Here is a 12,723-nt window from a genome sequence, read left to right on the forward strand (position 1 = left end):
TTAAAAAAGTTTTTTGCCACTTTTCATCCAAGAAAGTTAACTTTGGCCCCATAAATTGTTTCCTTTTTTCCTACATTTGTCCTCTTTTAGTTCTACATTTTTGCTCTTTTTCACTATTGTTTGCCACATTTTGCCCATTAAAGTTCCTCTTTGTCATTACACACCACCTGGTTCCTCTTTATTTACCCCTTTATTGGCCTCTCTGACTGCTTTTGGCCAATTTTAGTCACTTTTCACTTTTTTCTTGCCACTTTTGGACCATTTTTGTCCATCTGTTATCATGTCTGCTTTCACTCGCTCGTCAGATAAAAAAGCGTAGTAGACCGGACCGGCCCACTTTGAGTCTACGGCCCACTTTGAGTCTACGGCCCACTTTGGGTCTACGGCCCACTTTGAGTCTACGGCCCACTTTGGGATCGACGGCCCACTTTGAGTCTACGGCCCACTTTGGGATCGACGGCCCACTTTGAGTCTACGGCCCACTTTGGGTCGACGGCCCACTTTGGGTCGACGGCCCACTTTGAGTCTACGGCCCACTTTGGGTCTACGGCCCACTTTGGGATCGACGGCCCACTTTGAGTCTACGGCCCACTTTGAGTCTACGGCCCACTTTGAGTCTACGGCCCACTTTGAGTCTACGGCCCACTTTGAGTCTACGGCCCACTTTGGGATCGACGGCCCACTTTGAGTCTACGGCCCACTTTGAGTCTACGGCCCACTTTGAGTCTACGGCCCACTTTGAGTCTACGGCCCACTTTGAGTCCACGGCCCACTGGGACGATGCCCGTTATGTCAGAGGGCCAGTCCACCCCTGGTGTGACCATAAACTCATTTTCAAAAAAGAGAACACGGGCCGACCGCTTCATACTCAAAGTATTCAACGTTTTAATAAATCTACCTTGTAACAGCAAAATACAATATCGTGAATAAATAATTCCTCTCTTTACAACAAAGACTTAAAAACAATCTGTCCTTAAATAATCTCACATAAACCTTAAAAACCTCTTAATCACTGAAACAATGAGAAACATCTCCTCCTAGAAATTAAAACGACAACAAACAAATGGATTACAGACCATTAAATAATCATTAAATATACACGTCAATAAATAACTGTGACATTAACTTCTTATATAAGTTTAATAGTCGTATCATCCATTAGGGTTTTAAACTGAATCCAGTATTTGGTTTAAATTTTGCCATTTCAAGACTTTCTCTTACTGACGATTTTGTCTAAACAAAGCGGCATCTTTAATGATTCAGTCACGTGTGAGTAAAATTACTGTAATAACATGATACATAGATAGAGCAAATATTAAAGGAGTTACGATCATTTAAATTAATGTCTTCCATGAGATGCGTTCATGGTCCCTGGGAAACCCGGACATTTTCATCTATTTATAAAATCTGGCCGGACGGTTTGGACAAGACGTGAAAAGAGGACATCTCCTGATAAAGTGGACTTATGGTCACCCTAAGCTAACGGCTAACAGCTAACAGCTCTTGATTACCACTCATTGTTGTGTCGTTAAAATCATTCCAATTGATTTAGAATTTTTCAAATTTGTCAGTAATAAAATCCAGCTGCAGGAGAAGAGTTTTGTCTCTTGTTAGAGACATTATTATGAACACATTATTATTAATCAATCATCATCATCATCATCATCATCATTATCTCTCTGATGGGAGTGAGTGTAAAGATCCCAGATTAAAGTCCCTGAAGTCATTAGTTAAATATGCTACTGTGGTTTATAACGTTATAGTCTGAACCAAAGGAGCAGAAAGAAGTGGAACCAGAGGAAGACGACGTCCAATCAGATGATTCAAGCTGTTGCACACATTCCACCAAGTGTCAGAAAATGTCTGTTGATCACATCTGTTCAATGCTGCAAACTCAAGCACATTGATTCTTCTGCTTTTAGGAGTGTTTTCACAGCAGTTTAGTGTTGGAAGTACACAGGAAGTACTGGCCACGGCCAGGGGTGGGCTGGTCATCTGGCATAACGGCCGTCGCCCCAGTGGGCTGGTCCGCTATGTTTTTTAATGATTACGTGGCATAAAAGGGTTCAAAAGTGGCAAAAACGTGGCAAGAAAAGAGTGAAAGGTTAGTGAAATGGGTGTGGCCCAATAAACGGTATTTATTGGGCAAAATGTTGCTTATTTGGATGAAAAGCGTCAAAAACAGTTAATAAAGAGAAGTCTCTACTGCCTCAACTGGTTAGCTCATGGAATTAGTTACAGTAACTGGTTACAGTAACTGGTTATCTCGTGAATCAAAAGTTATTCTCTGAACTCAAACCCAGACAAAACAAGGAGATCAAATGATCAGCTGTTTTCCACCCATTCAGACCCAGACTCACAGAAGCAATCACTCTAGAACTATTCTGTTTGACCCGCCCTAGACTTGCTTTGTGTTCACACCGACCAAACGAGGAGGACCATCAGACCAAACGAGGAGGACCATCAGACCAAACGAGGAGGACCATCAGACCAAACAAACTCTAGAGCGTTCTTCTAACCACTCTAGAGTTTCATCAATGTGAACTCACCCTTAATCTAAACTTTTGGCTCACAGGAGTTATTAGTTCATATCTGTGTAGCATCTTGTCCTCTATAATCTTTGATAATCTGACTAACAGTCAGCTGAGCGTCTGTTTACTATTGTTATTTTAGAAGTTGTAAACATAGATTCTCCCTTTACTTTATGTAAACGTGCGTTATGGTGAACATTGGTTTTCTTGGTGTAATTATTGATGAAAACTGATCCTGGAAGATTCATAATTCACTTGTTAAATCAAAGATTGACAAAAATATTGGAAAAATTGGGAGAATTTTGTATCTCCTAACTGTAAAAGTATTTATTATGCAATGATTAGTTATTTTAATATTGCATGGAACTGTACTCATTTAACTACACTGAAGACAATTTTTCATTTGCTAAAAAAAAGCAGAGATAATTATTATTTTCTCAGTTCCAAATAATTTATTAGTTCTGTTTCATTAACTTGGCATATTTAACATTTATCAAATCAACAAACTTCAAATTGATCAATTCATACATTAAATAATTCATTAAATAAAACACTCCCACCATTAACAATCAAACAATTATTTTACAGCCAATAATCAACTACATAATTATCATTTTATTTTGTTTTTTTTCTCTTTAGTTAAAGTTTAATTGTTATTAAGTTTTCTTCTTCTTCTTCTTCTTCTTCTTCTTCTTCTTCTTCTTCTTCTTCTTCTTCTTCTTCTTCTTCTTCTTCTTCTTCTTCTTTTTCTTCTTCTTCTTCTTCTTCTTCTTCTTCTTCTTCTTCTTCTTCCTGGCATATCTCTAAAGCGTATTGATTTCTGTTAATGTCTGTCCACTGTTGATATTATTATATTTATTTTGTTGTATTTTAAACTGTTCCAAATATAAATGTAATGAAATTAAAACATATAACACACATCCCTGTAACAACAAAACAAAAGAAGAAGTTCAGAGACGTTAGAAATGAAAACCTCTTCCTGATCATGTGTAACGGTGGGGAATCCCCAGGTCGCGCTAACCGTGTGTTTGAAAGTAAAAGCAAACGTATATATATATATATATATATTATAATTGGTCCATAATGAGGCTTCCTCTGACCTCCTGCCTCATCGGTGCCATGTTTTTTTTATTTACACGTCAAAGCAACCAAATCAAGCAGTGTGTTAAACAGACTGAACCAATGCTGCTCCTGCAGGAATTCAGTTTCATCCAACAGCTGTCTCACTTTATACAAGCATGAAGTCAGGGAACCGCCCTTTGAGAATCAATCACGCTGCAGATCTGAGACGACATGGGGGGGGGGGGGGGGGTGGTGATGTAGTCTGTTTATGACCTCTGATGCTCACTGCCATTAGCAGCAGGAAATCACCTGACACCTGAAGAGAGACTTTTAACACGTCTCCATTAGCTTTAGAACGTGTGAGGGGTTCTAACAGGAACACATCTGTGACGCTTTGCTGAAAGATGGTCTATTTTATTATTTCATTCAGTCTCATATAGAAACATATCTGTTACATAATTATATTTGACAATTTTCAATTGTCAAATAAATTGTTCTCGTAGGAGTTGTTATTTTTCTTCTGCAACTTCTTTGCTCAAGGTCATATTTAAGGTCAAGAGCGCCTCAGAAAAGAGAACAAAGTTAGACCTCAACGCTGGCATTATGACCAAACTCAGCCAAAACAAAACAAAAAACTTTTTTCATATAACGTGGCCTCAGACTGGTACCATTGAACAACGTTTCCTTTCAATGTGTGACCTTGACCTTTGCTCAATGTCATATTTAAGGTTAAGGTCAGTCTTCTGTCTTCCTGCATTATTACTTTCAATTTAATTAGTAAAAAAAACAAATCCAGATGCAGGTTATTTTTGCAAATTCATTCAATTTTCAAATACATATTCTCCTTGTGAATACAGTTCTTAGTTCAAGTTAAAAATGGAATAACAGAAATGTTTTTTTCACTTTCAGCATATAGCTGCATTTTTTAAACTCTTAATAATATGAATAATAAATAATCCAAACTGCATTTTCATTTTCTTCTTCCAGGTTTTTTGTAACTTAATTGAAATGATAAAGGAATTTACATTTAAGTTTTCATTTTCAAAAAATGGCTCAGCAAATAGGTACCAAAATTCAATTTGAAAATTAAAATGCATTAGCATCTGCTGCACCGTCTGGGATTGAGAAGTAATATTGAATTATGGAACACTTTTCACGGGGGGCGGGGCATAAAAACTAAAATGTATTGACCACTTTGCTTTCTTTAGTTGTGTCACAAAATGAGCAGTGTTGAAGAAGAAAAACATAATTCAGTTTAAAAACAGGTTTAAAGAATTTATTTTCACAAGGTACAGGAATGAATCTGAATATTTATCACCAGTTGTTTTTTATTGTTATTTTGAATAATATCCCACTGGTATAAGTTGGTTTGCAGCACAAAAAATACATAAATAAGTTATTTTTGTGAATGTTGCTCAGGTTGTTGTTTCTATCTTCTAACAATTCTGTGTTTTGTTTTTAGAAAATGAAAATTATTTTTTTGAAGTTTTGTATATGACATCTTGACCCTGATGAGGAAAAATGCCTTGAATTTAAATTTAATTTTTTTAATTAAAAAAAAAAAAAAAGCACTCGTTTTTTATTGTTCAAGGAAATCATGAAAAAAAATCACATTGTCTTTTTTGTGACGGTTTCACAAAATCTGTAAAACTGTACGCTCAAATTCTAAAATAGAAACTGGTTTGACAAAATTACTTCCAATTGATTTGAATCAACGTTAAAATATCGCCCAGTCATTCCACCTTTTTCCTTTTTTTCTCTGGTTTCATTCAGGTATAAAACTATTCCTGAAAAATAACCTGGAGATAATGAAATATGTAGAAATGTTTAATATAGAGGTATTAAATGTATCTGTCCTACAGTTGATACGTTGATATTTGATACGTTGGGACGAGGAAAGCCTTTAGTTTGAATAACATCAGTGACAGGATGTGATGTCATGCATGGTTGCTATGATTTGTGTACCACACATTAGTTACAGGGAATTAAAGAGTCGTGGTTTTATTTGTCACTGTAAACATGGGGCTGAGTTTAAATTAGTATTTGATCCTGTTTTTAACATGATTAACACCAGTAAAGTACAGTATGAGCACAAACATCAATACTATGTAAATATGGAGTTTTTGCATAAAATCTTTTAATTCAATGAGTCCAGATCTATAGATTTACACTGTAAGGAGGGTCAAAGGAATGCATAAATAATATTTATGATTACATCACTGGTACTTATTCTTTGAACTTTATTCCACTTTATGGAAAACTCACAAACTCACAGTAAACAGTTTCTAATGTCCTCGTTGTTGTCGACATCTGTAGAAATGACAGAAAACTATCATTTATTTATTCCCATTTTTCTGAGTCAAAGAGAAAACATGGAGTATTTGATGTTGTGCATCTAAAGCTTTTTATTGGTAAAACATCAACAGAAAAAAAACAAAAATAGGTTTAGAATGTGTGTCTGTTACTATTAAACAAATATCAAAATGTTTTTATTTAAATTAAAATGAACGTCCACGAAGCTCAGCAACGACGTCGTCTCTGGTTCTCCTGTTTCTTGTGTTGTGCTCTGTGCATCAGTATTATGGGTACACCAGGAACTAGGGACATGAGAAAAGTTCCACGTTGCTTGGAGTGAGAATTATTTTTTTTTTTAATTAAATTAACTTTGTTTTTTTTTTTGTTTAATGCGCTGTTTTTCTGTAATTTATTGATCGTAATTAACGCATTAATTGTAACTAATTTTTTGTAAGCTTGCTGCTGTTTATCTTCCTGGTTAAATAAAGGTTAAATAAACAACGTTGTTCTGTGTTGGTCATGTGACAAACTCAATCTAAGATGTATCGCTTCAATCTGCAGGTCATAGAACATGGGTTCTCAACTCTTTTGTTTTTCCCTTTTTCTTCAACTACATCAAACTTGCTTATTTTAACCTATTTTCATCAGTTTTTATTGCCACATTTTTGCTCCTATTAATGCATTTTTGCGACGTTACTCCCATTTCTGACACTTCTACATCACATTTAAGTTGCCAATGTAACCATTCATTCCCATTATTTACCAGTTTAAACTAATTGTTCCAATATTGACACTTTGAACTCTTTTTACAACTTTTTCTCTCTGTTTTTGCCAACTTGCCACTTTTAACCAGTTTCTATAGTTTTTAAAATCTCATTTCACCTCCTTTTCCACCATTTTTGGTCACTTTGAACCATTTTATTAGTGATTAAAACCATGATTTCCATCTTTAAGATGACTATAATAATAATAATAAACGTTCCTGGATAACAGTGGATATTATTCAGATGAATAAATAAATGTGGTTATCACAGATTCATAGAACAATGGACCATCATTTTACTGACTTTATGGATGGACCCCAAAAATCTCTCCTTTATTCCCCCTTATAGATGGTCCTGTCTCCACATGACTGTTCTTCAATGTTCATGTCTGTGTTCAACCACCTTCAGCTACAGTGGGGGTCCCTGCTCTCTGGAACCTTTATTTTGGAGGGTCCCCGCTCTCTGGAACCTTTATTTTGGAGGGTCCCCACTCTGGGACCTTTATTTTGGGGGTCAGGTTGCAAACCACTCATTTAGAAAACCCCACCGCTAGGTTTTGACATAAACGCAGCTTTACAGACATGTATTTGTGATGTGGTAGAATATTTTCATTTAATAAATGAATGGAAACTATCAGGTTATTTCAGTGTCATCGTTCATACAGAAGGTTAAGTATTGGAAAGACGTTTCACAGTAACGTTTAGTTCTTAAAGTTAAAGTATTGGTGTTCATTTCTAAATGAAGTAACTATAACTATTTTCCAGTACCTGTCTCCCATTGCTTTGGCTGCTCCTGAAACGTTTCTCCTTACTTACGGACCATTAAAAGCTTCCTCTTAGCGTTTCTTTCCGGCGCACAATGAGCAGTGACATACCTTGGACTGCATCGTTCAGGCTGAATCATCATCTGTGTCCGACTCTAATGACTTACAGGCATGTTGTCAGAGCTCGTCCAGAGAAAACAAAGTCTAATGTAGAGCTGCGCCTGCTCAGGGTTGGGTTTCACACTAATTGGGATCATACGCCACGTGTGCAATTTTGGCACATACGTGAGAACAATCAGGAGCTATTTAATGGTGTGTGTGTGTGTGTGTGTGTGTGTGTGTGTGTGTGTGTGTGTGTGTGTGTGTGTGTGTGTGTGTGTGTGTAGAGGTGGTCCCCTCCTGGACCCCAGCCTGGGCTCTGTCTGAGCTCAGACCTTTTGACTCCATAAATACTTGCTCTCCATAGATTGGGGTCAACCTCTCATTGACGCTGCACAACGCCATCACGCCACCAAAAGGTTCCCCTTAATGGTTAAATTATACCAAATGTTCCGATTCCACAGATTCCTGGCGACGGACTCTTCCTCCTGATTGTAATTTATGTCGGAAGTGGTTGCTGTGGATCAAAGCTGAGGAGGGGGATGAGTCTGTGTCCTCGAGGCCACCCTGAGCATCACCTCGCTACACGACAAATTAGAAAATGTGTGCGGTTGTGTTTTTCTCTCCTTCCTGCAGACCTTGGCTCTGTTGTTTAGTTTAACCTGTCGTTAATCTGCATCTGATTAGGTTCTGACGTGGATCTGACATCCTGGGCAGGGACTGGGTTAGCCGTTAGCCGTTAGCTGTTAGCTTGGACTACACAGATGGTGAGGTGGGAGCAGACCTTAAAAACAAGTTCAATCATTTGTTTTTAACAATATCTTATTTTCGATGTTTTGTGCAACATAAATAATTAAATAAATAAATAAAAATGAGAACTTTTCTCATTGCTCGATTTCCCGGTAAACCATAACACTGATGCACAGAGCACAACACAAGAAACAGGAGAACCAGAGGAGACGTCGTTCCTGAGCTTCAATCATTTTAGTTTAAATAAAAACACTTCTCTTGTTCTGGACTCAGTGATGTTTTTATTTTAATACAAAAACACTTTTGCTTTAGAAAGTTTACTAAAAATCCAGAAAAGCATGAATATGTCTTATTTAAACATAAGTTAGTGCTTTGTGATTCTTTATTCATATTACACATTATGTTCAAACTCAGTGATGGAAATAATAAACACCATTTAGTTGTTTAAGAACTTTTATTGTTTTCATTGATTGAGTCATAAACCAATATACATTTAAAGCAGAGGTTCCCAACATTTTAATATCACAAATATCTGACGACCCAGAGGCATTTTTTTATAGAATTAGTTTTGATCATGTTTATTAAAGTGTTATAAATACAGAGTAGCCAGGATAAGTTCACTACCTCAGATATTTTTATACTGCATTACATTTGTAACTCATTTGTATTTGGCATTGTTTAAGTATAAGATTCAGTTATTTGATGTTTATCATGTATTTGAAAAATAATAATTCAGAACTTTTTTTTTTATTCTTATCAATTACTAGATTTTTCAGACGACCCCAAATGGGGTCCCAACCCAAAGTTGAAAAACCCAACTTCAACTAAAAAAAGCTGCTTCTCATGTCAAAAATTGCTCGGCCATTATTTTAGATGAATTATTTACAAAGTTTATAATTAATTAGATTATTAATCGAGTCCCACCACAAGTTTTAATTTTTATTTCCATCGACATTTTAATACAAACTTTGTCCAATCATGACAAATTTTATTAAATATCATGCTGTGAAAATCCTTATACGTCACTGACCCATTTACCTTTATTAATGTATAATAATCCATTTATTTGTTTGTTGATGTAATTATTTATCCTCAGATCAGCATTTTAAAGCTTCTATATTCTTAGTGTTTTATAAAAACTGAAGCGTGTGTGTGTGTGTGTGTGTGTGTGTGTGTGTGTGTGTGTGTGTGTGTGTGTGTGTGTGTGTGTGTGTGTGTGTGTGTGTGTGTGTCTGTTCTTCTGTTTATTGAACTTTTGACACAAACTCAAGGACGACATCTTCAAACACTGTGATTGATCCCGTTCAGGTCAAACCAAACTTTAGGAGAAGAAACTGAAACAAAGACGACGTTACAGAGAACACGAGTTCACATTGACATCAATACGATTGACTAATTAATTTTCATCAGGTCAAATTTTAGCCTTTGATGTTTTCATTTTATTTCATTTTATTAATTTCTTTCAAACAAAACAAATATTCTCTCATATTCAATAATCCCAGGTTAGGCTATCAGTTAACATATGTGTGTGTGTGTGTGTGTGTGTGTGTGTGTGTGTGTGTGTGTGTGTGTGTGTGTGTGTGTGTGTGTGCGTGTGTGTGTGTGTGTGTGTGTGTGTGTGTGTGTGTTAACTGATAGTTGTTTGTTTCTGGCTTTAAACATTAGCTGGGATGTTCAAAATTCAACCCAAATGTGAAAGTTTTAGTTGGCAAGAGTGAAGAAATATTAATAATTTATTAATGTGGTCCCGTAAACCTGCTTTGTACCATTTTGATGGGGTGTGCACAGTGTGAGGATTTGTAGGTGTTACCCCACATTTGAATGCAATAAATCAGATATGACAGTATGAGTGAACAGTATAAAATATGTAACGCATTTATATTCAGGAAATATTTAGTTTAACTGAGGATTGAGATGCTTCTGGATCATTTAGTTTGAACATATTTAAAAATCATTACACCAAGAAACTTCATTTATTAAACTGTCTCCACATTAACACCTTCTATCACAACTTTAGAGTCATCATTCCCTTTTGTTTTGTCCAAATGTAATGATAATTTATTTATGTCAAACCACATTTTTTATTTATTATCTAATTATCTGGTGATTTCTTCTTCATTTCCCCTGTACTAATATAATGCTGTCATCAGCAAACAGAATGAATTGGAGAGTTTTATAGATTTGACACATGTCATTTAAGTACAAGATAAATAGTTGTGGTCCTAATACGGACCCTTGAGGGACGCCACAAACAATGTTCAAGCGCGTTAACTGAAAATCACCCATTTTTACAAATTGTTGCCTGTCATTTAAATAGCTTTTTATCCATTTTAAAATCACCCCCTAATACCATAGTGCTCCATTTGGTCTGTGTTTTTATTTAGTTTTTGTTTTGCTTATTACTTAACACTCCAACTGCAATTTCATCTATTAATAAAAGAAATGAACATAATATACTTTAGTTTTCAGCTGTAATGCTTCCATTGTTCTTATCACACAGTAACCAATAAAACATGTTTAAATGTTTCAGAGTTGTGTTATTTTAATAAGTGCTGACTGTGAAATAAAGCATGACGCTGTCCAACCTCCAGCTGCTTCTCTTCATTCACTTCCTCCATCACTTCTACCTCCTAATATGAATCATGATGTTCACGTGTATAAGTGAAGTGACTGTAAGCTGCTGATAGAACTTCATGAAGGTATGAGATTTGTCCTCCAGAGTCCAGAAACAGCATTTATTACAAATATCTATAGTTATATTTGGACCAATGACGTGACGCCTCCATTTTCTGTCAAACTGATTCTAAAGATTCCAAATATGTAGTAACTTAATATACAGTATATGTGCTGACTTTGATTTTACTTACTAAATGACTTCTGTAATTTATTCAAAGTTATTCAAATATCAAGTGGTGCGACTGCCATGACTGATGTTTAAAGACATTTTTAAAATGACTCTAAATCTATTTCCTGACCTATTTTAGTTTTTATTATATTTATAAGTATTTCTGTTTTTATTTACATGATAACATTCATGCAAACCTTGTCCAATAATTAACATTAATTAGATATCATGAGGTGAAAATCCCATATATCTTCCATTTTTTGAGTCTTTTATATTTATTTTTGTTGTCCTTTTGGAAACTTTTCTGTAATTTTCTGTGTTTTTGTTGTATTTTTTTATATTTAATGACTTTTTCATTGTCATTTTGTAGATTTTTCTAGGATTTAATGTTTTTTTTTCCTCATATTATTCATGCAAACCTAGTCCAATGATGAAGATTTTATGACATACAACACTGTGTAATCATTGACCCATTAGTTTCACCATATGAAAAAGTAATATATGATATAGTTTGAGACAACATATTAAAATTAAATATGGCACGTTTTTCATAATTGAAGTTGAATAAGTATTTTTATTTTGCATCCAATAAAGAATCACATTAAAAGTAGCATTAGTGACGCCTACAGTTTATGTCCAACTGTATTTATTTCAGTTTAAAAAATGTTTTAAAACACAACATCTTACATTATATATAGTACCTCATATATGTTAATAATAATTAAAACAAAGATAGTTACAGATGAATCACTTATCTGTAATATTATTCTGTTATGTAAAATATCATGTGATGCGACACATTTATTTGTCCTGTTAAAGTTATTTTTATTTCTTTGTCCGATCATCATAACCGTTTTATTAAATATAACATGGTGACAATCCCACATATACCTTTAATGCTCCTCCTATTTGGCTTTTATAACCATATTATACTGTAATATAAAGGTTTGACATAGAGAAATATCTCTGTTCTAGAAAGTTCTCACACTCATTTTCACTTAATATTATTGTGTCCTTTAGTTTCTAAATATAACTGATATATGAGATGTTTACAGTATGTAAAGCACTGACAATATTTAAGCAATAAGTGACAATAATCAGTACCTGCACGATCTCCATGTGACTCATGTTTATGTGATGTAGAGGAATTTTGTAGAAAATTGCAGGATTTTTGAAAAATTTTAAGTTTTTTCCACAATTTAAGAATAAAAATAACTGAGGTCGTGTGATAAATGAACAGGGAAAATGTGAGCCGCTGCAAATATTTGGTGTTTTGTTGAATTGAGAAATCTGCAACTGAATCAGATGTTAATTTTCAACCAGGGGTACGTGTCCCCTTCTTGAGCACCTTGTACCACTTTGAGCCTGTTGTAGAAATAGTCAGCGCAGCTTTTCAAAGGAATAAACCATGATGTGGAACATGTTGAAGATTATTAAACTGATTAGCAAATAAATTATCTGACATTTCACATGCATAGAAAAATGTTCATAACATGTTTTTTTTTTTTATTTTTTTTTTTTTATTTCTAAAGATAAATGATATTTGGTTCAGAGTAAAATGTTCAGAATGATGTGAAAAATCTACTGTTGTTCAAAGAAAAGTTCAGATAATAG

The sequence above is a fragment of the Gouania willdenowi genome, chromosome 5 (genome assembly GCF_900634775.1).
Source record: "Gouania willdenowi chromosome 5, fGouWil2.1, whole genome shotgun sequence".
In the NCBI taxonomy this organism is placed as follows: domain Eukaryota; kingdom Metazoa; phylum Chordata; class Actinopteri; order Blenniiformes; family Gobiesocidae; genus Gouania; species Gouania willdenowi.